The 27,915-nt window shown below is 37.9% G+C and overlaps 1 pseudogene; it reads right to left on the reverse strand.

Annotated features, from left to right (window-relative positions):
* Positions 1-2,993: 2,993 nt before the first annotated feature.
* LOC112616349 overlaps positions 2,994-27,915 on the reverse strand; it is a 105,605-nt pseudogene continuing 80,683 nt past the window's right edge.

Below are 27,915 nucleotides of genomic sequence, written 5' to 3' on the forward strand. Positions count from 1 at the left end.
TTTACAAGAAAAAAACAACCCAAAAGTGGGCGAAGGATATGAACAGACACTTCTCAAAAGAAGACATTTATGCAGCCAACAGACACATGAAACAATGATCATCATCACTTGCCATCAGAGAAATGCAAATCAAAACCACAATGACTTACCATCTCACATCAGTTAGAATGGCGATCATTAAAAAGTCAGGAAACAACAGGTGCTGGAGAGGATGTGGAGAAATAGGAACAGTTTTACACTGTTGGTGGGACTGTAAACTAGTTCAACCATTGTGGAAGACAGTGTGGCAATTCCTCAAGGATCTAGAACTAGAAATACCATTTGACCCAGCCATCCCATTACTGGGTATATACCCAAAGGATTATAAATCATGCTGCTATAAAGACACATGCACACGTATGTTTATTGTGGCACTATTCACAATAGCAAAGACCTGAAACCAACCCAAATGTCCATCAATGTAGACTGGATTAAGAAAATGTGGCACATATACACCATGGAATACTATGCAGCCATAAAAAAGGAGGAGTTCGTTTCCTTTGTAGGGCCATGGATGAAGCTGGAAACCATCATTCTCAGCAAACTATCACAAGGACAAAAAACCAAACACCGCATGTTCTCACTCATAGGTGGGAATTGAACAATGAGAACACTTGGTAACAGGAAGGGGAACATTACACACTGGGGCCTGTCGTGGGGTGGGGGGAGGGGGGAGGGATAGCATTAGGAGATATGCCTAATGTAAATGACGAGTTAATGGGTGTAGCACACCAACATGGCACATGTATACATATGTAACAAACCTGCATGTTGTGCACATGTACTCTAGAACTTAAAGTATTATGAAAAAAACATAATTCTATCATAAATTGATAGATCAAGCAAGTAAAGTAAGAGCATAGATTTGAGTCTTGGAAAACAGTTTGTAAGTATATATATATGTGTGTGTGTGTATACATATACACACATATATATATTTATATACAGAAAGACAGAGAATGGCATGAACCCAACAGAGACCATAGTTTAAGTACACTTGGAACAATTACAAAAACTGACCAAACACTATGTCACAAAAATAATCTCAAAAAGTATGAGGAATTGATATCTCATATATCATATTTTATGACCACAATGCAATTAAATTCAAAAAACCTTAAAAATCAAAAGTAGTTCTATTTCTTTGCATAGCTTCACAGTTCCTCCTAAAATACTTTTAGGTTGGCTCTACCTCGAGTCTTTTAGGGATTATTCTCCTCAAGGTTAGACGCAAGTCCCATCAAAGCTTAAAACATTTTAGGATGCTAACACAGATATTTACCTTGTAAAGTTATGGGCAGTATATTATTGCTTTTGCACACTGACAGTCAGTCTGATTGCCAGAAAGATTTGATTGTTTGAGGTTATTGCTAGAAAAAAAAAAGTTATATTTTATTATTGTCTCAGTTAAACCAGCTGGAAGACTGAAGCAAATAGAAGTATTCCGCCTGCAGCCACTAAGAATTCTAATAAACGAAACCTAATACACTTAATTTCCAATTATATTCTATTAGCTGGACCTGTGGATCATATGTAATAAAATGACGGGAATTTCTTCAGGGTTAAAAATAAAATACAATTGAAGAATCTTTCACATGTGTATACTTTTGAAATTCAAGGGCTAAGAATTTCAGGTTAAAGAGAAGTCATAAGATAAATTTTTAAATGTTTAGAAAGTAAACTTTAACAAAAGAATGACATCAAAATTTGGGAGCTACAGCTAAAATGGCAGTTAGAGAAAATCAGTAGCTTAAATTCATTGTTTAAAATATTAAATGAATTCTAACTAAAGGTAAGCATTCAATGGAAAAGTTAGAAAAAATATAATTAAACCTAAAGTATGAAGAGGAAAAGATAATAAATATGAGATAAATGTAGTGAAATAGAAAACAAAAACATACAGAAGATCAATACACTGAAAAGAAGGTTGTTTCAAGAAATTAATAAAGCTCCTATCTCCAAATAAAGCCATATTCTGAGATAATTACAAGGGGAAAATGTACATAAATGCAATATTAAGTATGCAAAATCCTATATCACAGTACAGATTTTTAAAAATAAAATAATTCGGTGTTCAATTCTATTCAGGTCAGAACAGGAATAGGATCCCTGAATGGGCAGACTAGGAAGTAGGAATAGGAATTCTTAGGAAAGGAAGAATTAATAAGAAACCCAAATGACCAACAAATGAAGAGATGTTCATCTTCATTAATAAGCAAGAAAATGCAAGTTAAAATACAGAGTAATACTATTTCATAATTTAGCATATCTATTCTCATTTCTATCTATTACTGTTTACACAGAAAATAAAAGAGAATTTTGAATAAAATAATTGGATTTAAGATTTGGCAAACTTGTTCAGTATATCCTTAACATACAAACATCAACAGCATTCCTATATATTATTAACTAATTTTTAAATGCTATTGAAAAAATACTCTATTCACAAGGAACAATAGTCATTAGGTATCTAGAAATAAGCTTAGCAAATATGTACAAGACATCTCTAGAGAACAATTTCACCACAATTTTGATTAAAATCCAAACAGGATTTTACAGAAACCTTGACAAACTAATCCCAAGAGTCATATGACAATAGTAAAAAAATTACAAATAACTGGATACAGAGGCAGCATTGTTTGCCATATCAAATATCATAATCATGGTAAAATTACAGTTAATACTGCATGGTACTAGCATATGGCTAGATAAATATGGTCTTTCCATATATGCATAGTTTATTTCTGGACAATTTGTTCCACTTGCTTATGACAGATGTGATCTTACAAACCAGTGGGGGAAAATGTGGATTATACAACAAATGGTATAATAAAACAACCTTGGATTTCTAACCCTCATAATATGTGAATGCATTCTAGGTTGAAGAAAGACTTTTTTTGTATAAAACATTTATTTCTTGGTCTTTTGGGGGAATTGGATGCATCACTACTGTATTACAGGTGAGCCATTAATTCTGTAGCTTTATCAATATTAGCTGATTTTCTTTCATGACCTGCTGAGGAATCAGTTCATTCTGCAGAGGTTCAAAAGAAAGGCCCTTTGAGAAACATGCAAGTTCCTTTTGTATACTTACAAAAGCTTTACTCACTTTAACTTTTTCATCATTCATATTTATCCTCTTAATATTAGTAGTAACTGGTTTTGCTTTGTTTTTAGTCTTAAAGGTTTTTTTTTTGGCTGGCTATGTAAAATACATTTCTGGACTTCTGTCCTTTTTTTTTTTTTTAATTTTTATTTTCCTGAGATAAAGCCTCCTTCTGTCACAAAGCCTGGAGTGCAGTGGCAACATCAAGGCTCATTGCAGCCTCAACCTCCCACCTCCTGGCTCAAGTGATCCTCCCACCTCAGCCTCTCAAGTAGCTGGAACCACAGGCCCATGCCACCACACTTGGCTAATTAAAAAAAAATTTTTTTTACAGAGACGAGGGTCTCACTATGTTGCCCAGGCTAGTCTCAAACTCCTGGGCTCAAGTGATCCTCCTGCCTTGGCTTCCCAAAGTGCTGGGATTACAGTTGTGAGCCACTGCACTCAGCCAGCCCTATTCTCTTGATTTGTTCTTGGCCATTGCCTATGATACCTGGGTGCAGCTCATTAAGCTCCAGGTGACTCCATCTACACCTGAAAAAAGATTTTAATGCAAAATGTAAAACTTCAGAACTTTTAGAAAAAGTTACAAGGATTTTCTTTATAACAGTATAGGCATTTCAGTTTTCCATTTCTAACAATGTACACTGAGTCTGAAAACAACAATTTGTTATTTCTCATGATTCTGTGGGTCAAGAATTCGGGCAGGGATCAGCTGGAACGTTTTCTGTTTTATGTGGTGGCTAGGATAATACACTCAGCTGCATTTAATTGGTGGCTGAGCTGTCTGGAATGTCCAAGAAATATTAACTCAATTATGTGGTGCCTTGATGCTCCTTTATGTGAACTCTCTGTCTCCACATGGATAACCTGGGCTTGCTCGCAGTACGGTGATCTCATATTTCTTATATCACTTCCATGGCATTCTGTTGATCAAAAAAAAGTCACAGAGGCCACTCAGACTCAAGAGGAGTCTGATAGGTGGAACAACAAAGTAAATTGTAGGCTGACTAATTTTCCAGAGAGAAATAGGGAAAGAGAAAGTTGAAGGGCCCTTCTGAAGTAATAATTAATTTCAAATAGTATCTCTGGGAACTATCCCTTCAAAGGAGCCCAAATTTCATTGGATTTATGGGGAAGCAATTTTTATCCTAAGTCATTGTTTGAAACATACAGCAATGAGACAGCAATTAGTGAAGCTCAACTGCTGGATGGGGTCAGGGAAAGAGACAGTAATAGAGAGCCCTGCCAAAACCACTGTCATCCCAGCATGACTGTGGGTACATCTAAGGCTGCACTGCAATGAAAAGCAACATCAGGGGATTCACACTGTATAGGTAAATAGACTTCACTGAAATAATTTTGCTGGTAATTAAACAAGTAAACAAGCAAATAATAAGCCCTGAAAAGGAGTAACTACTTCCCAGAGTTGCTACAATATATTATCTAATTTTTTTGTTTTCAACACAAAAATTACAAGACATGCAAAAAGACAAGAAGGTAAAACCCATATACTACAAACCAACCGACCAAACAAACAAAAATCAAGCAGCAGAAATTCTGAGTGACCAAATGTCAGATTTGACAGATTAAACACTACAAAGTAGTCATTATAATTATGTTCAGAAACCTAGATGAAACCAGGTCTTCCCTGCTTGCCTGTTGCAGCATGGAACTCATGTGCCTTGAGCTGGGTTAAAGGTGATTGGGGCCCTAGTATTCTCAGTGGCAACATACCCAAGGTAGAGAGACTCCATTCCACAAGTGAGGGCTGGGCAGAAGAAGGGAGCCCCTCCCTCTCACCTGCACTTGCCCAGAGCTTAGATTCAGCAACAGACAGTTGATGGCAGGATGAGAAATGGTGATTTTGTGCCTCTTCCAGTAAGACAGCCCTCAACTGGGAGCTGGGAGAAAAAGGAACCCTGTATTCTTGGCTATACCAGTATTGAGTGGAGTTCCTGACTTACAGAACTGAGAGAAGGGAGGGAGGGTACAAATACTACAGACTTTTAAAGTTCTTCTTGAGTTTCAGTATATCATCTTGAATAAATGTTTCTTCATTTTCATTATGCCCGTAGGGCTATTCCCAGAGACTTTAAACGCTTATTTGTTTTATATAATTTCAAGCAGTTTCACTAGGGAGCGGGTCCACAGAGCTCCTCACATATCATGAACAAACAGGGTTTATTCCAAGAATGTAAGAAAGTTGCAACATTTGAAAAAATCTATTAATGAAATGCTTTATATTAATATATCTTTAAAATTATGTATCCATACATGTTAAAAAAAAAAAAAGCATCTGGTAATAGTCAAAGCCCATTCTTTTAAAACACTTGATAAAATAGGCATTGGTCCTTCTTTATCGTGATAAAATAAGATTGAATAAAGCCAGCATCTTACTTAATAGGGAATCAGTGCAGGCAGTCACACTATAGTTAGAAACACTGCAAGGATCTCACTATGTCCACTACTCTTAACATTGTATTGGAGGTATTCACCAACACACTGAGACAAAAGGAAACTTGGAGGCAAAAGGCTTTAGAAGGAAAAGTGCAACAGTATAAATTATATGAGTATAATAGGAATAAACAAGTGCATTAATCACAACAAACTACTGATGAGGCTATGAATGTCAGATAATCTACTCTAAAGTCGCACCTTTATAAATTCATACACACACACACACACACACACACACACACAAAAGATTATCCATTGCAACTTGAGAAAGCAAAAAGTTGGAATCAACCCAATGTCATTCAACAGCAGTGGTATGAACTGTGTTACTGCCACAAAATGGAGTGCTATGCAACTTTAGAAGATGATGAGGAAGATCTCTATGAATTGAAGTAAACTCAGCTCCAGGATATACTGTTAAAAGGAAAAGGCAAAGTACATAAGAGTATGTATACTAGCCTACCATCTTGGTAAGAAAGTATGGGAAATATAAATACGTATGCAAAAACAAGCACAGGAAAGGCAAACCAGAAAACTAAAAAAGGCAGATTTTCTGAGTATTTTCTTATATGTGTTTTGATATATGCACTGTGTAAACGTTTTACTATATTCAAAAATAAAAGAAACCTCTAAAATGACAAGAAATGATCATAACTATATCAAAATGCTTCAAAAGAAAGCACAAAAGAAAGAGAGAGAAAATTATTTCAGGTAATTGTAGAGCACAATACTCTGTATATAGTTATTAGGACATAGTAAGAACAAAAAGAATTGCAAGGAAATTATAATAATATTTACTCAGTAGTAATATTGGTATACTAATTTTTAAATAATAGTGTTACTAGAAACCATATATTCAGTGTAAGAGAAAACAAAAGTTAAAAATAAATAAAGAATTCTGGATAAATTTGAATTGAAAATTTCAATGTGAACTTGTGAAACTAGCCCACACAAAGGGCCAAGAAGCAATCCCACACTCAGTAACAGGGAGTATTTTTAGCTCTCAGATCCTAGCTTTCTTCGTAATATGAATCAGAACTTCTTGGAGAAATGGTTAATTCCAGGTCTGGGACAGAGGAAGTATGAAGTGAGTCTGGTTCATCATGTGTCAGAAAGTTACAAAGTGCCCAAAGCAAATGAAAGTGTACCAAAAGAATCCAGGGCAAGTAGGCTTGAAAAGGTTCCCACTGGCCAAATTTGGGAGATTTTAATAAGTGATGGTAACACACTTAATAAAGAAAAACTCATGAATCAGTGTAGCTGACCTTAACTGTTGGTGCCTTACTCATACCCCTTCATCAGTAGACTTCTGAGTGCCAGTACCTGCCAGCACCTGGGTTTCTTTGCTGGAGGGCTTTCTCTGGATAATGGAGCCCTTTTGTCTGCCCACATGGCCAGCTGATAATACCAACTAATTAATGCTCCTAGGAGCAGTCTTCAAAGAATGACTGACAGAAATTGGTGAATAAATACCTCTCAAATGAGATGCTCTGTGGCACATGTGTTACGTGGCTCTTTTCTGCATCAGGATTAGGTTCTAGTTAATTGCAGTGGTGAGCCCCTAAGTAACACTCCCTGATTATCTTCCATCTCTTCCCTGTCTCATTTCCCTACTCCTCTACCAGTGTCTTTGGAATCACTTTCTAAATAACTACCTTCACTTGAGTTCTGTCTCAGGGTCTGCTTCTGGGGAAACCCAAACTAAGATAGCCCGTAATAATATTCAAAAGGAAGAAAAGAAGGGAAAACCCACTCATCTGCCATCAACGGAGATGACTTACTTTAAAAATTGCTAATTAAAGGAAAAGAATGAAGTAATCACCCTGGAGGAAAAACGGGAGTTCACTCCCAGTTATTCAGTGATAAATGCTCTTCTTTTTAGCAGACTGTCAACTAATAAATGTGGAATAATTGAAAGAATTAGAAAATTACCATCTTAGAATCACTAATTATATCATTGATTCAGGCATCAAGGTATGCTAAAACTATTAGATAAAAGAGTCATGGGAAAGAGGAAAACGTTCAGTTATCAGGAGACATATGTTCTAAAGTAAACGTTAAATGAAAGCACGAGGAAAGATTCTGAAAAGTCCAGATTATGCATTATGCCACTTAGTCAATTGTACTGATGACTTCAAAAAGTCAGTATCATAAGAAAAAATTGTAGGGATGACCATTCTAGAATGAAATAGTTTAAAGAAACAAAACCAAATGTATCGAGTGAAATTTGAATGGATGTTGTACAGAAAGAAAAGTTATAAAAAGATATTTCGGGGAAAAATTGCCTTTTTGTATTGACAGAGTATTACATGAGGTAAGGGAACTCTTGTCAATTTTCGTGGGTGCAGCAATGATGTGGAGGTTATATAGGAGAACACCTTACTCTTAGGAGAGGTATGTGGAAATATTTTGGGGTGAAGTGTCGTGATGATGCCTGCAATGACTTAACTTAGGTTTAAATGTTCCACGTATATGTGGTGTTGGGGGAGGTAGTAATAAATAAAATAAATGAAATGAGAGAAGGAGAATGAATAAGCAAAATATTAACAACTGTCAAAACTCAGTACCAGGTATATGAGTTCTCCTTGTACCACTCTTTCAACTTTCTGTATGTTAGAAAATGTTTACTATAGAAATTGGAAAAATATACATCTGAGGTAAATATGGCAAGATACCAATATTTTTAAAACAGATGGTAGGGATATGCTTGTTTATTATGCTACTCTCTATATTTTTTATGTTTGAAATGTTTCATAATATAAGTTAATAATTACATAAACAAAACAAAGCACTAAAGAAATGAGTTGGAGTTTACAAGTTGAAGAAGGAGAAGAAGGTATTTCAGGTAGAAGAAACAGAATGTGCGAAGACCTATGGCATATAAGAGCATGTTTTCCTCCTTCACTCTGATAGGAAGAGCCTGAAGGAAGTGGCCAGTAGGAGAACAGTCAAAGGGACTCCAAATTTAAGGTGAAGGGAATGAAGCACTACAAAAAGTATGTAAGCTGAGGAGAAACACAAATCAGAGAGGCATAGACTAGAATTAGAGAAGTCTGGAGTCTTTGGCAACAGTCCAGGTAAGTGGTGACTCAGGCCTAAAACCTACTTGGGTCAATGAGAATGGACAAGATTTTGAAGAAGAAGAAAATTATTTTCAAGTATTTCTCATTCAACACCCTACAGCTCCTCATACTTTCTAGTTAGAGGAACCCAGAGAAACTAGATCAACACTAATGAGCAACCCCTACTTTCTAAATTCACTAAGATGAACACACAGCTTTATAACAAATGCATATTTATAGAACCTGTTTAGGAGATAATTTGTCTGATAAAAAAGAATAATTTGAGCCAATAGGAGATATTTCAAGTTGTGGTGGTTTATTCATTAAGATTTCTGTTTTGTAAAACCAGGCACATTCTAATAAATGTTATCAAAATGGAAAGAACGCCTGTAAAACCACACCATGATTACATCCTCTCCAATTTTATCACTTTCCATCAGCTAATAATTACATGTCTGTCCCTTGATTTATCATTTTAGCACACTTTTGTCAGAAAAAAAATAGAGCGTTGGGGTGGACAAAAAACTGCTACTAACTGATGTGATACTTTCATGTGAATTAGGAAAAGGTTCTCATTCTTTAATAATTTATTTTCAGTTTTACTGAAGTATAATTGACAAATAAAAATTGTATATATTTGAGGTGTACAATTTGATGTTTTGATATACATACACATTGTGAAATAATCACAATCAAGCTAATTAACATGTTCCTCATCTTACATAGTTACCATTTTCTTTCGTGTGTGTGTGTGTGTTGAGAACACTCAAGATCTACCCTCTTAGCAACTTCTACGTATACAATACAGTATTGTTAATTATAGTCACCAGACTGTGTATTAGCTCTCCAAAACTTATTTATCCTGCAAAAATCTTTGTACCCTTTGACCAGCATCTTTCCATATAATTTCTTAAATGAATGTATTGTAGTAGACAGGCTTTAAGGTGGCCTTATGATCCCCACCCCCTGGAGTTCATACCTTTGTATGGTTCCCTCTCTTTGAGTGCAGTGGGGCCTGTGATTTGCTTGTAACCAACAGAATATGGCAAAGATGGTGGGGTGTCACTCTTGTAATCACATTACATTATATAACTCCATCTTACTAGCTAACTTGCTATCTTTCTTCCTTGCTGGCTTTGGAGAGGTAAGCCGCAATGTTGAGTGGACCTATGGAAAGGGCTATGTGGCAAGGAACTGTGGAAGCCTCTAGGAGCTGAGGGAGGCCTCAAGCCAATAACCAGGAAGAAACCAGAGTCCTCAGTCTTACAAACATAAGGAAATGAACTCTGCCAATGACCACAAGAGCTTGGTAGCAGATCCATTGTCAGTTGAGCCTCTAGATGAGAACTCAGCTCTGGCTGACACCTGGATTGCAGCCTGGCAGAGGACCCAACTAAGCCATGCCCAGAGTCCTGACACACAAAAACTGGGAGACAATAAATATTTGTTGTTGTAAGTTACTAAGTTTGTGGCAATTTGTTATGCAGCAATAGAAAGCTAAGATATATATATTAATGTGTAATCCCAACAGTCATACACAGTAACAGCTGTTGACCCCTCTGGCCACATTAGGTGACTGTATTTGTCTCTAAACTCCCTCTGCCTCTCTCTTACAAGGATACATGTGATTGCATTTAGGCCCCACTGAGAAAATTCCAGATAAACACTGTGCGTCAATATCTTTAACTTAATCACATATTTTGCCATATAAGGTAATACTTACTCTTTACACGTAAGGAAATATTTACAGATTCTGGGGCTTAGGAAGTGACTATATCTTGGGGGAGATGTCATTTTTTTCAGCCCAGCACAGTGACCATAGAGGTAGCCAGTGTGTGAAAAAAATAGAGAAGGGCAGGAGAGAGAGAAAAGGAATCAGGGGAACACTAGCTCTAGGGACTGGACAAAGCCTATTCGAATGTACTCCACTTGAGTACTAAGATCATCCCAGAGCCTGAGGGTGGCAGCTGCTTATGTACACACACACACACACACACACACACACACACACATACACACACACATACAAAACCATATATTCCTGTGCACTTACCTCCTGCCCAGCACATAAAACCTAAGAAGCGCACATACTCCAACCCCAGATGAGGTGACCATGACAAATTCAGAGTAAGAGGAAATGTTGGAATCCCGGTACTCAGAGTACAGCCAGAAGAAAGCATAGCCATGTGCACATGTTCATCTCCAAGTAAATGTGAGCGTGCAGGCCCTGCTGAGGTACGCACGACCAGTTGAGAGAGTGAACGTTTATGGAGTAGAAGGCGCTTTCTTGCTGCTTCAGGACTCAGCCAAGAGTCCTGGAATGTCTACACTCACCTGCAGCGTTCCCAGGTAAGTTAGTTCTGTACATGTCCCCAATGTGAATGGTGCCTCCTCAAATGTGTTGACCCTGTACAGTGCATACTGTGAACAACCTAGCATGGAGACCGAGGGAAGGAAAGTGTAGGAGAAACAGCACCCAATCTAGAATCCTGAAATCACATCGGAAAACCAAATTTTGGCTAGGTACGGTGCCTCACACCTGTAATCCCAGCACTTTGGGAGGCCGAGGTAGGAGGATTGCTTGAGACTAGGAGTTCAAGACAAGCCTGGCCAACACGGCGAAACCCCGTCTCTACCAAAAAAAAATAAAAAAATAAAAAAAAAAAAAAATAGCCAGGTGTAGTGGCACTTGCCTGTGGTTCCAGCTACTCAGGAGGCTAATGTGGGAGGATTGCTTGAGCCTGGGAGATCAAGGCTGTAGTGAGCTGAGATTGTGCCTCTGCACTCCAGCCTGGTGACAGAGCTAAACCCTGTCTCAAAAAAAAAAAAAATAAAAAAGAAAAGAAAAGAAAAGAAAAAAGAAAAACCAAATCTCAAGATTTGGTTCAGATGGCTGCATCAAAGGAGATAAATAACTGAAACTTACAGCTTCAATATGTGAATACCTATCTATTTTAAAGCATTCCATAATTGTTAGTGATGCTCAACATATGGCTACACTCACATCTTTTCAGTGGTGTGCTGCTGATCTTTCATTTCATTGCCTACCCAGGAGCAACAAGCTTTATCACACGTTATGTGTTTGTGAGAAGTAAGATGAATTTAAACATCAGCTCTTCAGTATAAGGAAGACCCTTAAACATTTATTTGTAACTGGTTGTGTGAGTCAATCACCCACGTTGGCAAAGTTTCAAAAGTGTTCTGCTGTTTTGACATTGCATATATGCAGCCCAATAGCAGCCAAATCAGTGGAAAAAACTCACCATGTTTAGTTGTAACCACTTGAGTCAGACTAAAAAGGAAGAGTTGATGGGTGCGGCACACCAACATGGCACATGTATACATATGTAACAAACCTGCACGTTGTGCATATGTACCCTAGAACTTAAAGTATAATTAAAAAAAAAAAAAAAGGAAACAAGGTTAACGCCATCTATGGAGACATCCTAAATTCACTTACGAACCTATGACCCCACTCCCAAGTATATTCATGCTGACTATACTTTTCACCTGCCCAGTGACTCCCTCAATTACCTTTTCCTTCCTATCACCCTCCCAGTAGATATTTAAGAATAATAGAGAAATGTTCATCTCTTTTGGAGGAGAATATCATTTTAATATAATCAAAGCTCCACTGATGTCTATGTAGGTTACATCTATGGCTTCCTTCATATCTGCATGGCCTGTCAGTCTACCATGCAAAGATCTTTATTAATTCTATCATGATCATCCTTGTCATTTGAACTTGTCTAGTAATAGCAAGTCTTAAATTGTTTTATTTTCATTCCGATTGTTGAAGCTAAGCTTACTCATCCATTAGCATCAAGCTTAGACATTTTCGTGCATGTGCAATAGCCAGATGTATGTCCTTTTCTTTAAGAGTAGGTGAGTCATAATACTGATCAGTCAGTGCTTCAGTATCCAATCATATATCAGTACCCTGTTGATTTTGTTATAAAAAAATAGCCCCAGAGAAAACATCTTCCAAAATAATACTCTTTCTGTACTCTGCCTGTTGTCAGCCATAGTAAAATCAAAATAAGATATTCCAGCAACATTGGCCTGAATAGGGCGCAAGTACGGATTTTCACTAAGCCTCCAAAAGCCTCATTGACTAGAGCAAGGCTGATTCAAAATGTCTCCTCCCTTCAGAAGTCAATTCAAATGGCCACTAACATCATTTTATATTTTTTCCCAGATATGCCATTTCACTTGCATAGAACCAAATATAAGAAATGTTAAAAATATATATATATACACAAAACTTAGAACAAATTAGTCCTAGCCACACCTTTCCCAAAATAAAGCAGGGCCAAGCAAATTTGTAGAGTTCAGTTATTTTTATTCTCCTCTGTATCAGTTCCAAGTTTCCATCTTACCTTATTTCTCTGTTAAGGTCCTCCAGTACAACAATGAATAGAAGAGGTGGTAACAGGCAAACTTGTCTTGTTCTCAGTCATAAAGGAAAAGCTTCTAGCAATTCATCATTTAGTATGATTTTTGTTGTAGCTTTTTTTCTGTAGATAATTTTATCAGTTTAAGAAAGTTCCCTTTTATTAATAGTTTGTTTAGAGGAGCTTTTTACCCCTATAAATGGATATGGAATTTTATCAATTTTTTCAGCATCTATAGAGATGAACACATCATTTTTGCCCTTAATTATGCTGTGACGAATTACACTGCTCAACTTCGTATTGTTAAACCAACCTTGCCTTTCTGGAGTAAACTCCACTTGGTTCAGATATATCGTATTTTTAATATATTGCTAGATTCGAATAGCTATTATATTATTTGGGATATTTCATGTATGTTCTTGAGTCATATTGACTTGAAATGTCTCTTGTTATATCCTACTTAGATTTTTAGTATCCGTGATTATGCTGGCCTATAAAATGAGTTGGGGAATGTTCTCCTTTTCTTCATATGTCACATCGTTTTTTACAGATTGTCATTCTATTTTCATTAAGTGTTTGGTAAAATGTACTAGTGAAGTCATTTGGAAATTTTATGTGTATAAAGAAAACCAAAATAATGCTGTCAAAAATACTGGGAAGTACTGAACTGAAGAATATTAAAAAGCAGGAGGACACTCTACTCCTCCCTCTGCTTGCCTTATGGCAGGACAACAATTTCCATAGACAAGGTTTTTCTTCCCTCCTCTCTGTTTTTACAACGCTTGCTTATCAGCTCAGAGACAGTGGTGCCTGAAGATCTAGAAACAGATTTTACTCTTCCCATAAACTTAACTTCTCACATTTTCCCACCTTTTGAAAGCCTGAAGATGCTCTCCTTTTTGTCTTTTCACTGTAGAATTTATGGCTCTTGGTTAAAATACTATTTAAGTAAAACCCCTAGGCCACTGTCTTGAGAGAAAAGTACTTTTGAACTGACGCCTCTCCTGTGTGATGTGTATAGCATTTGTCAATAAACTGCTGTTGGTTTTTCTCTTGTTAGTCTTTTATTTTCAAGGGAGTGTCTCAACTAAGAACCTATGAGGTAAAAATATAGATTTCCTCCTCTACATGTAGAAAAGCTTGTAAATTTCATCTGCAAATGTTTTTCTATTCTTCAGGTTTTCTATTTCTTCTTGTGTTAGGCTTATAAACTTGTATTTTTCTATAAATGTCTCTAGTTCATCTAATGTTTCAAGTTTATTGGCATAAAGTTGTATATGATAGCTTCTTCATATATTTTTATGTCTAGGATGCACGGTGATATTTTATGATTTTTATAAATTTTATCCATTGATTTAAAGTAATAAAAAGTGTCAATAAGTATCCTTATTGATGCTTTTTTATTTTCTTCTTTCTACTTCCTCTGATTTTAATTTAGCTTCCTTTTCCTAATTTATTTACATGAGTGCTTAGCTTATTGATTTTTAGCCTTCCTCTTATAATACATGGGTTTAAAACCTCCAGCCTCCAGCTGAAAGCCAGCAAGAAACTGAGGGCCTCAGTCTGACAGCCTGAAAAGAAATGAATGCTGCAAACAACCACATGAGTTTGGAAACAAAGTCTTCCCTGGTACAGCCTCAAAGGAAAAGCAAGTTCTGCACAACACCTTGATTGCAGCCTTGCAGACGGCTCAGTTAACCTATGCCCAGTCTCTCAACTCACATAAACTATGAAATAATAAATATGCATTATTTTAAGCTGCTATGTTTGTGTAATATTGTTATGCAACAATAAATAACTAAAACAACATGTTTGTGTCACCTTTACTACTGAAGAAAATTATCACTTAGTATAGAATTCTAGGGTGGTGCACGTTTTCTTTCAACGTTTTAAAGATGTCATTCCAAGGTATTGGGCTTGTGATATTTCTGTTGAGAAGTCAGTGGTCATTCCTTTTGTTGCTTCTTTGAAAGTAATTGATATTTTTATTCTAGCTGCTTTTAACATTTTTCTAGATTGTTATTTTGACTGTTCAGTAGTTTTACTGTGATGTGCCTAGGTAATAATTCCATTTTATATATCTTGCTTGGAATCAATAGGGCTTCTTGATATCTTTTATCTATTTTTGAAATATTCTCAGCCATTTTATTCAGATGCTGTTCTGTTCCAAACTCTCTTTTGTTCTATTTCTGAGATTCCAATTATATATGTGCTAGATCATCTTACCATATATTTTACTGTATCTTCTGTATGTTTGATCCTTCTAACTTACCCAGCTTAATTCTAGATATTTTCTTCTGAACTATCTTCCCATTCATGAATTATCTTAACTCTGTCTAATTTGCTGTAAACTGTAAGTTCTTAATTTTTTTATTTTAATGTTTTATTTATTTTTATTTTTTACTCTTTTATTATACTTTAAGTTCTGGGATACATGTGCAGAACGTGCAGGTTTGTTACATAGGTATACACGTGCCATGGTGGTTTGCTGCACCCATCAACCCATCATCTACATTAGGTATTTCTCCTAATGCTATCCCTCCCCTACCCCGACCCCCGCCCCACCTCCTGACAGGCCCCATTGTGTGATGTTCCCCTCCCTGTGTCCATGTGTTCTCATTGTTCAGCTCCCATTTATGAGTGAGAACACGCAGTGTTTGGTTTTCTGTTCCTGCATTAGTTTACTGAGAATGATGGTTTCCAGCTTCATCCACATCCCTGCAAAGAACATGAACTCATCCATTTTTATGGCTGCATAGTATTCCATGGTGTATATGAGCCACATTTTCTCTATCCAGTCTATCATTGATGGGCATTTGGGTTGGTTCCAAGTCTTTGCCATCGTGAACAGTGTTGCAATAAACATGTGCGTGCATGTGTCTTTATAGTAGAATGATTTATAAAACTTTGGGTATATACACAGTAATGGGATTGCTGGGTCAAATGGTATTTCTGATTCTACATCCTTGAGAAATTACCACACTGCCTTCCACAATGGTTGAACTAGTTTACACTCCCACCAACAGTGTAAAAGCATTGCTATTTCTCCACATCCTCTCCAGCATCTGTTGTTTCCTGACTTTTTAATGATTGCCATTCTAACTGGCGTGAGATGGTATCGCCTTGTGGTTTTGATTTGCATTTCTCTAATGACCAGTGATGATGAGCTTTTTTTCATATGTTTGTTGGCCATATAAATGCCTTCTTTTGAGGAATGTCTGTTCATATACTTTGCAGACTTTTTGATGGGGTTGTTTGTTTTTTTCTTGTAAATTTAAGTTCTTTGTAGATTCTGGATATTAGCTCTTTGTCAGATGGATAGATTGCAAAAATTTTCTCCCATTTTGTAGGTTGTCTGTTCACTCTGATGATAGTTTCTTTCGCTGTGCAGAAACTCTTTACTTTAATTAGATCCCATTTGCCAATTTTGGCTTTTATTGCCATTGCTTTTGGTGTTTTAGCCATGAAGGTTTTGTCCATGCCTATGTCCTGAACAGTATTGCCTAGGTTATCTTCTAGAGTTTTTATGGCTTTAGGTCTTAATTTTAAGTCTTTAATTCATCTTGAGTTAATTATTCTATAAGGTGTAAGGAAGGAGTCTAGTTTCAGTTTTCTGTATATGGCTAGTCAGTTTTCCCAACACCATTTATTAAACAGGGAATCCTTTCCCCATTGCTTGTTTTTGTCAGGTTTGTCACAGATCAGATGGTTGTAGATGTGTGGCATTATTTTTGAGGCCTCTGTTCTGTTCCGTTGGTCTATATATCTGTTTTGCTACCAGTACCATGCTGTTTTGGTTACTGTAGCCTTGTAGTATAGTTTGAAGTCAGGTACTATGATACCTCCAGCTTTGTTCTTTTTGCTTAGGACTGCCTTGGCTATACAGGCTCTTTTTTGGTTCCATAGGAAATTTAAAGTAGTTCATTATAATTCTGTGAAGAAAGTCAATGGTAGCTTGATGGGGATAGCATTGAATCTATAAATTACATTGAGCATTATGACCATTTTCACTATATTGATTCTTCCTATCCATGAGCAGGGAGTGCTTTTTTCCATTTGTTTGTGTCCTCTCTTATTTTCTTGAGCTATGGTTTGTAGTTCTCCTGGAAAAGGTGCTTAACATCCCTTGGAAGTTGCATTCCTAGGTATTTTATTCTCTTTGTAGCAATTATGAATGGGAGTTCACTCATGATTTGGCTCTCTATTATTGATGTATAGGAATGCTTATGATTTTTGCACGTTGATTTTGTATCCTGAGACTGCTGAAGTTGCTTATCAGCTTAAGGAGACTTTGGGCTGAGATAATGGGGTTTCCTAAATATACAATCACATCATCTGCAGAGACAATTTGACATCCTCTCTTCCTGTTTGAATACCTTTTATTTCTTTCTCTTGGCTGATTGACCTGGCCAGAACCTCCAATACTACATTGAATAGGAGTGGTGAGAGAGGGCATCTGTGTCTTGTGCCAGGTTTCTATGGGAACACTTCCAGCTTTTGCCCATTCAGTATGATATTGGTTGTGGGTTTGTCATAAATGGTTCTTATTATTTTGAGATACATTCCATCAATACCTAGTTTATTGAGAGTTTTTAGCATGAAGGGGTATTGAATTTGTCAAAGGCCTTTTCTGCATCTATTGTGATAATCATGGGGTTTTCATCATTGGCTCTGTTTATGTGATGGATTACATTTATTTATTTGCATATGTTGGACCAGCCTTGCATCCAAGGGATGACCACCCCTGGACAAGCTCTTTGATGTGCTGCTGGATTAGGTTTGCCAGTATTTTATTGAGGACTTTTACATCGATGTTCATCATGGATAATGGCCTAAAATTTTCAATTTTTTTTTTGTGTCTCCACCAGGTTTTGGTATCAGGATGATACTGGCCTTATAAAGTGAGTTAAGGAGGAGTTCCTCTTTTTCTGTTGCTTGGAATAGTTTTAGAAAAAATGGTACCAGCTCCTCTTTGTACCTCTGGTAGAATTTGGCTGTGAATCTGTCTGGTCCTAAGCTTTTTTTGGTTGGTAGGCTATTAATTACTGCCTCAATTTCAGAACTTGTTATTGTTCCAGTCAGGGATTCCACTTCTTCCTGGTTTAGTCTTGGGAGGGTGTATATGTCCAGGAATTTATCTATTTCTTCTAGATTTTCTAGTTTATTTGTGTAGAGGTGTTTATAGTATTCTCTGATGGTAGTATGCATTACTTTGGGATCAGTAGTTATCTCCCCTTTATCATTTTTTATTGTGTCTGTTTCCTTCTCTCTTTTCTTCTTTGTTAGTCTAGCTAGTGGTCTATCTATTTTGTTGATCTTTTCAAAAAAACCAACTCCTGGATTCACTGACTTTTTGAAGGGTTTTTCACGTCTCTATCTCTCTCAGTTTTGCTCTGATCTTAGTTATTTCTTATCTTCTGCTAAACACTGCTTCAGCGGTGTCCCAGAGATTCTGGTACATTGTGTCTTTGTTTTCATTGGTTTTCAATAAATTGTTTATTTCTGCGTTAATTTCGTTATTTACCCAGTAGTCACTTAGGAGCAAGCTGTTCAGTTTCCATGTAGTTCTGTGGTTTTGAGTGAGTTTCTTAATCCTGAGTACTAATTTGATTGCACTGTGGTCTGAGAGACTGTTTGTTATGATTTCTGTTCTTTTCCATTTGCTGAGGAGTGTTTTACTTCCAATTTTGTGATTGATTTTAGAATAAGTGCAATGTGGTGCTGAGAAGAAAGTATATTCTGTTGATTTGGGGTGGAGAGTTCTGTGGATGTCTATTAGGTCCACTTTGTCCAGAGCTGAGTTCAAGTCCTGAATATCCTTTTTAATTTTCTGTCTTGTTGATCTGTCTAATATTAACAGTGGGTGTTAAAGTCTCCCACTCTTACTGTGTGGGAGTCTAAGTCTCTCTATAGGTCTCTAAGAACTTGCTTTATGAAGCTTGGTGCTCCTGTATTGGGTGCATATATATTTAGGATAGCTAGCTCTTCTTGTTGCATTGATCCATTTACCATTATGTAACTCCCTTCTTTGTCTTTTTTTATCTTTGTTGGTGTAAAGTCTGTTTTATCAGAGACTAGGATTGCAACCCCTGTTTTCTTTTCTTTCTTTTTTTTTTCTTTCCATTTTCTTGGTAAATATTCTTCCATCCCTTTATTTTGAGCCTATGTGTGTCCTTGCATGTGAGATGGGTCTCCTGAATACAGCACACTGATGGTTCTTGACTCTTTATCTAATTTTATCTAAAAGTCTGTGTCTTTTAATTGGGACTTCTGTCCCATTTATATTTAAGGTTAATATTGTTGTATGTGAATTTGATTCTATCATTATGATGCTAGTTGGTTAGTTTGTCCATTAGTTGATGCAATTTCTTCATAGTGTCAATGGTCTTTACATTTCGGTTTGGTTTTGCAATGGCTGGTACTGATTTTTCATTTGCATATTTAGTGCTTCCTTCAGGAGCTCTTGTAAGGCAGGCCTGGTGGTGAGAAAATCTCTCAGCATTTGCTTTTATGTAAAGGATTTTTTTTTCTCTTTGCTTACGGAGCTTAGTTTGGCTGGATATGAAATTCTGGGTTGAAAATTCTTTTCTTTAAGAATGTTGAATGTTGGCCCCCACTCTCCTCTGGCTTGTAGGGTTTCTGCCGAGAGATCTGCTGTTAGTCTGATGGGTTTCCCTTTGTGGGTAACCTGACCTTTCTCTCTGGCTGCCCTTAACATTTTTTCCTTCATTTCAACTTTGGTGAATATGACAATTATATGTCTTGAGGTTGCTCTTCTCAAGGAGTATCTTTGTGGTATTCTCTGTATTTCCTGAATTTGAATGTTGGCCTGTCTTGCTGGGTTGGGGAAGTTCTCCTGGATAATATCCTGAAGAGTGCTTTCCAGCTTGGTTCCATTCTCCCTGTTACTTTCAGGTACACTAATCAAATGTAGGTTTGGTCTTTTCGTATAGACCCATATTTCTTGGAGGCTTTGCTCATTCCTTTTCATTCTTTTTTCTCTATTTTTGTCTTCATGCTTTATTTCATTCAGTTGATCTTCAATCTCTGATATCCTTTATTCTGCTTGATTGATTTGGCTATTGTTACTTGTGTATGTTTCCCAAAGTTCTTGTGCTGTGTTTTTCAGCTCCATTAGGTCATTTATGTTCTTCTCTAAACTGGTTATTCTAGTTAGCAATTTCTCTAACCATTTTTCAAGGTTCTTAGCTTCCTTGCATTGAGCTAGAACATGCTCCTTTAGCTTGGAGGAGTTTGTTATTACCCACCTTCTGAAGCCTACTTCTGTCAAGCTGTCAAACATTCTCTGTCCAGTTTTGCTGTCTTGCTGGTGAGGAGCTGTGATCCTTTGGAGGAGAAGAGGCGTTCTGGTTTTTGGAATTTTCAGCCTTTTTGTGCTGGTTTTTCCTCATCTTCATGGATTTATCTACCTTTGGTCTTTGATGTTGGTGACCTTGGGTTGGGGTTTCTTTGTGGACATCCTTTTTGTTGATGTTGATGCTATTTTTTTCTCTTTGTTAGTTTTCCTTCTAACAGTCAGGCCCCTCTGCTGCAGGTCTGCTGAAGTTTGCTGGGGGTCCACTCCAGACCCTGTTTTCCTGGGTATCACCAGCAGAGGCTGCAGAACAGCAAAGATTGCTGACTGTTCCTTCCTCTGGAAGCTTCGTTCCAGTGGGGCACCCACCAGGTGCCAGCCAGAGCTCCCCTGTATGAGGTGTCTGTTGATCCCTGTTGGGAGGTGTCTCCCACTCATGAGGCATGGGGGTCAGGGACCCACTTGAGGAGGCAGTCTGTCCCTTAGTAGAGCTTGAGCACTGTGCTGGGAGATCCACTGCTCTCTTCAGAGCCAGCAGGCAGGAACGTTTAAGTCTGCGGAAGCTGCACCCACAGCCGCCCCTTCCCCCAGGTGCTCTGTCCCCGGGAGATGGGAGTTTTATCTATAAGCCTCTGACTGTAGCTGCTTCCTTTCTTTCAGAGATGTCCTGCCCAGAGAGGTAGAATCTAGAGGGGCAGCCTGGCTACAGTGGCTTTGCTGACCTGCAGTGGACTCTGCCCAGTTCAAACATCCTGGTGGCTTTGTTTACACTGTGAGGGGAAAACTGCCTACTCAAGCCTTAGTAATGACAGACGCCCCTCCCCCACCAAGCTTGAGTGTCCCAAGTAAACTTCAGACATAATCCCATAGTCCCATATTTTATATGGGACTGTGCTGGCAGTGAGAATTTCAAGCCAGTGGATCTTAGCTTGCTGGGCTCCGTGGGGGTGGGATCCTCTGAACTAGACCACTTGGCTCCCTGACTTCAGCCCTCTTTCCAGGGGAGTGAATGGTTCTGTCTTGCTGGCATTCCAGGCATCACTGGTGCATGGGAAAAAAAAAAAAAAAACTCCTACAGCTAGCCCGGTGTCTGCCCAAATGGCTGCCCAGTTTTGTGCTTGAAACCCAGGGACCTGGTGGCATAGGCACCCAAGGGAATCTCCTGATTTGCGAGTTGCAAAGACTGTGGGAAAAGGGTAGTATCTGGGCCAGACTGCACTGTTCCTCACAGGACAGTCCTTCACAGCTTCCCTTGACTAGGGGAAGGAGTCTTCCGACCCCTGTGCTTCCAGAGTGAGGCGACACCCTAACCTGCTTTGGCTCGCCCGCTGTGGGCTGCACCCACTGTCTAAGCAGTACCAATGAGATGAGCTGGGTACCTCAGTTGGAAATGCAGAAATCACCTGACCTGCATTGATCTCACTGCGAACTGCAGACCAGAGCTGCTCCTATTCGACCATCTTTCCAGACACCAGTTCTTAATTTTTTGTTGTCTTTTTCATTTCTGAAATTTATTTTTCATTCCTTTATATATTTCCAATTATATGCCAATTTTCTCAATTTTAATTTCTGCCTCTGAACACAGTAAAAAGTATTTTAAACTATGTATTTGATTATTCCTTATCTGTTGTTTCTGCTGGTTTTCTTTTTAGGTGATCTTGTCTCTTATGCATCTGGCTAATTTTTTGTTTGCCAGACATTGTATTTATTTATTTATTTATTTTAACTTTAATTTTTTTTTATTATTATACTTTAAGTTCTAGGGTACATGTGCACAACGTGCAAGTTTGTTACATATGTATACTTGTGCCATGTTGGTGTGCTGCACCCATCAACTCGTCAGCACCCATCAACTCGTCATTTACATCAGGTATAACTCCCAATGTATTTATAAAATATTCATAGAAATTATGCGAGGCCTAGGAAACTATTAGCCTCCTCCAAAGTAGATTTTCATTTGCTTCTGCCTTTATCTGAGGATTAAGGTAATTCAGTATCACTGCAATCCACTCAGGGATTGAAAATGAATTGAGCTACAGTCTTTGTGAAAGCTTGCTGTATCAGGTATACCCTTACTCCTAGGATATAGCCCTTCTACGGTCCCAAGGCCTCAGAGAGCCCTGAATGTCAAACCCTGTTTCTCTACACTTATAATGCTATCAAAAGCAGTATTCAACCTTTTAGGTTCTTAGTCACCTGCTGCGGAAATGGCAGCTATCCCAAGGGAAAACTGGCCCCAAACCCTGCCTCACTCCCTGAGAATCTATCTTCCTGTGGTTTCTGGCCCAGTAATTCTCTACTCTATTTGTTTTTATTATTACTTTTAGCTATCTTATCTGGTACTTTCGAGAATATCATTTTAATATGAAGTGTGTGTGTGTTTGTGTGTGTTCATGTGTGTGTGTCAGCTTTTCTTAGTTGTCTTCAGCAGGAGGGCTAGTCTTAATCAACTAGTCCAACCTTACCAGAAATGGGAGCTCTGTACCCAGACTCATCATAATCATCACTTTAATTCATCTGTGACCTCCATACCCCAAGTCCTCTGCTCTTTCCTCTTAACTTGCATCACAACCCAGATGGTATCCCTTCTACTCCATCCTCATTCTGCTTCCGAATCTTTCAGAGTCTCTGTAAAATACAGGAGAGCTGTAAGTTCATCCACAGCACAGCTCATGTATTTATTTACACTGAAGAATATCTCAATTCTAAACTCCAATGAAGAAAACCTTAATTTTCTCTTGACTGACTCCACATACAGATTTTATCAGTTGTCCAATTTAGCCAGCACTCAGAGACGTTCTGCTTTTACTTTTTTCTGTGAAATGGCAGGTATATATCCAGCTCTCTGACAAGTAGGGAACTAGATGTGAAAATGTCTTTAAAACTGCAATGCTCTACACAGATATTGTTGTAGGAGTTATTAACTAATTATTTTAGGCAGATAGAGAGGAAAAGTGGTCCTTGGAAACTTTTCCTTTTTAAAGCAGCTCTTAGAGCCAGGTCAGCAACTTTTGATATGCAAATGCAAGCCATTAGAAATGGTCCACCCAATCATGGCGATCCCCGCAGGCCTTGCCCCACATGTTCCTGGCAACATGGCTGCCCCCACATATCCCCACGTGTGTAGAACATCATGGTGCTTTGTATTTGCATGTTGAAAGGCTAGGGTGGGAGGGCCAGCTTTTTTGGGGGCTACGTGAATGACATGCCTGGTCAAACCAATCCCCAGAGCCCTATGCAAATCAGACACTGCCTCCTCCAGCCTACTCACAATACTGGCTGGTATCGTGGCACTTGGGGTCTCCTCTCTCAGCTTTGAAGTCCCCTTCCCTCTGTCTCTGTACAGGGGGAGGGGAACTCTTCTTTCTTCTTCTTTCTTGCTATTAAACTCTCTGCTCCTTAAAACCACTCCATGTGTGTCCATGTCATTTTATCCAAACTAGCACGAGGACCAAGAATCCTGGTGTTCCTCCATTCATGGGAGCTGTATCAATATGAAGTCATACAGGCAATTCTACACCTTTTACATTGACCACTTTTGCTTCTCTATCTCTTCTCCTACTACTCAAAAAGTAGAATACAACATCTTTGCTTTTCATCTCTAATTTAAACATTTTTTAAAGTACCCAACTTTAAACAATTTAACACATTTATTACTCCACCTTTTACCACCCCAAATCTACGAGTAAGTAGATTTACCCAGTTAAAGGAGTAACTTTAACTTTTAAAAAGTAGTAATTTTGGCCAGGCGCCGTGGCTCACGCCTGTAATCCCAGCACTTGGGAGGCCGAGGCAGGCGGATCACGAGGTCAGGAGATCGAGGCCATCCTGACTAACACTGCGAAACCCCGTCTCTACTAAAAAATACAAAACAAGATTAGCCGGGTGTGGTGGCGGGTGCCTGTAGTCCCAGATACTTGGGAGGCTGAGGCAGGAGAATGCCGTGAACCTGGGAGGCGGAGCTTGCAGTGAGCGGAGATAGCACCACAGCACTCCAGCCTGGGCGACAGAGCGAGACTTCGTCTCAAAAAAAAAAAAAAAAGTAGTCATTTTACTATTTTACTATTATAATAATATTTTCTCAAGATTATATTTCAGCTATGTTGAGGCAGAGTAAAGTGTGCCAAGCACAAGATAAGTGCTATTTACTAGCTAAATTCCAATAACTATAATTTAATAATTTGCTTTTTATTATCAACCAGATGGATTCATATATGGTTCATATCATAAACAAAAGAAGTTTTAAAGTCTCTCAGATGTAATTTCAGAATTTTTTTAACATCGTGGTTTTTTTTTTTTTTTCATAGATATCTCTCAAGGTCAGTAAGTATTGAACTAACTCACTCTTAATAGCTGCATAGTATAGATATAATGCAATTTATTCAATCATTGCTCTATTGATATATGCGCAGATTGTTTACAGATTTTTTGTCACTAAAAACAGTGGTGCAACAAATAATATTGAATATACCCATTTGTTCAAAGAGGATCAATTCCCAGATAGTACAGGAGTGTTGTTTAGTCAATGGTACCAACTAATTACCCACCTCTAGCAGAACCTCAAACACACTCTTAACAAAAGTTTGAGTCTACTATTTAGTCCTGCATTACTGTCACCAAAGGTAAAGTTATGTCAGCAAACTTATCTAGTGTGTACTCCTGTTGCCCTTGCCTTTCAGAGATCCTCATCTTTTAAAAAAATAAAAAAATAAAAACGACAGAACCTACACTGCTTTTCATCAAAAACTCTACAAAGATTCCACAGGATACCAGCAGCGTAAACATCAACCTTTATTTTCACTCACATCTCATTTTCAACTCAGGTAGAAAATTCAGAACGGGTCATAGCAACTGTGATCACGGTCTCTGCCTGGACTGCCAAGATTTAATTTCTTCAGGCCTGCTGCTGATTTTACTAGCCCTGTCAATTCCCTAGTGATGTGACACTTTCATTGGTTCACACCTGTTGGCTTTGCTTAAGCAGTCAGTTTATCCAGCCACAAACCTGTTATTTCTTGGCTCTGAAATTTCCTGTCTGATACTGTTCATACTTTCTCTTCCCTTTCCCCATTCCCTCAATTCCAATTCCTCTTCCTTATTATGGTAATATTCTGATTAGAAAAGTTGTAATTTTTTCTTTCCAATAAGTTGTTTCCATGACCTATGCCATCAGCAAATGCCATTTATGGGCTCCTCTGGATTGTTTTCCACCACTATTAAATTATTTCCAGTAAGGAAACACTGAACTGGCAAGGTAATACCAGTAGTATTAGTGAGCCTTACATACTACCTTTGTTCTGGGCCCTCAAATTGTGTGGCAAACCACTATTTCAGTATCTATGTCACTGAAGAGGTTCAGAGTATGTCTCTGTAGCATAAAACATTATTTTGAGAAGACATTTGAATTTCTAAAATCCCTTATCTGCCTAAGAGTAGAGCTTCCCAAAGAACTCAGAAGAACTCAACTGTCATAAATCCTCTTCTTGGGAGAAACCAGGGAAGACTGACTCTTATCACCAGAGATTGAGAAGTCTCCACACCACAGCTAAACAGACATTGTCACAGAAATGCTCTTATCTCCCATTTATTCCTCTAAGGGCTTATTTATCTTTCCAATAAAAAGTCATTTGTTTTTCCATAAATACTCTTTCTCTCTCTTCCCTTCCCCTATTAAGATGGTATATAAGCTCCAAATTCAAACTACCTCTTTGAGGCATGTTTCTTTGTGAACTCCCATATGCACATGCATGTTGGTGATTAAAAGCTGTCTTTTCTCTTCCTTATCTGTCTCTTGTCAGTTGAGTTCATAGGCCCCAGTCACTAAACCTAACAGGGTAAAGGAAAAGAGTTTCCTTCTTGACATCACAAAATAAGAGGAAAATACAAAGGAAACATGGAAAACGCAAAGGTTTTGTAGAAGTAGAAATAAGAGGTAAATGTAGACTGGCTATATTCCTCCAATCTACCTCTACTATTATATTCCTGAAATCCCCCTAAAACACAAAGTTTAAATAAATCTGATTAGTGCAATTAGGAATAGACACCAGAATGAATTATTGAAACTTCATAACTAAAGATGTTACTTAAAATCTACAGTTTTTTTTTTTTTTCAATTACATATAGAAAAGAAATTTAGGGTCTATCTTCCTTCCAGGAATCAAACTGGGCAAGTTGGCACCTGTGTTGCTCTTCTCTAAATGAAAACTGTTAATTTTTCATAATATCATAGTTTTTCAATTAAGTGCCTCAATTGTTCTCCAGAAATACTCCATGCAGTATTTCTTATTTTTAAAAAAATTCTATTCAATTTCACATTTAGAGAGGGTCTGTTATGAGGGCTTGGCCCAAACTAGCAACTAACTAATATGAACAAAGATAATTCTGACTGGGATACTGCTTAACTTGGCCCCTTTCGGTGGCCATAGAGGTACAGCATTCAGATCTCCCTTTAAGAGCCCTGCTTAGAGGAGGAGCATAATTTGCTGACAGCCTACAGCTGCAATACCTTCAGATCCACTGTGGCATCCATGCCAAGGCTGTGTTTATCCCAGGCCAATGGCAAAGCACAGTGAGAGAACTAGAGCTGGGCTATTCCTGCCTGACAGGGAACCTCTCCTATGTGCAGTCTGTGCTCTGGGGCTCCCAGTCAGCCTGGCTGAGACTTTCTCAGAGCTGCATTGCCATCAGAGTCTCTCCCTACCCACACTTCCTTCCTTCCTCTCTCTTTCCACAGGAGTCAGACCTGCCTCCCCGTCTGAAGGTTCTCTCTGCCTACTCTTGCTTACTGCCCATTTATCCATCAAAATGAGCCTCTCCAAATAAGTCATTTTACATCTAATCCCATATTCTAGAAGGATCTGAGCTGACTCAGCCCACAATTACCACAAATCCTGAGGCACAGTGGCTTGTTTTTGCATACCATCAGGTATGGCACAGACCAAACATCTCTCTCTAGATACTACAAAAATTCCAAAGAGTAATAAAAGCTATCATTCATTTATTAATTTCCATGTGCCAGACACTGTGTTCAATTATTTTTGTAAGTAATTTCAGTTAAGCCTCATAGCAACTATGAAAGACAGGTAATATTATCACGATTTTATGGTGATATAACCAAGGAGGTATTGCTACTCATGTTTTTAAAAAAGCAACTGGCATTTAAATTCAATTCTATCAAATTTAAAAACAGATGTTCTTACCTACATTATAGTGCCTACTAGCAGTAACACTCATCATGACTCTGAATGTCAGCTAGTATTAAGTATACCAGTCACTGGGTTACACATTTTTATGTGTTACTTCATGCAATACTCAAAACAACCTCACGAAGAGGGTATTATTACTCTAACTATTATTATTACAATTTTCCATTTCACAGATCAGAAAACTGAAGACATTAAGAAATAACCAATCTACCACAGACAGAGTATTGTTTCCTGGGGCAGTTAAACTAAAGGAGTTGTTCTGCCATAGTAAATGGTAGGACAAACTTAGATTAACATTTTACTAAACTGTGATTTGTTTAACGGCAGTGTCATTTAC

This window comes from Theropithecus gelada, chromosome X, assembly GCF_003255815.1.
Source record: "Theropithecus gelada isolate Dixy chromosome X, Tgel_1.0, whole genome shotgun sequence".
Lineage (NCBI taxonomy): Eukaryota > Metazoa > Chordata > Mammalia > Primates > Cercopithecidae > Theropithecus > Theropithecus gelada.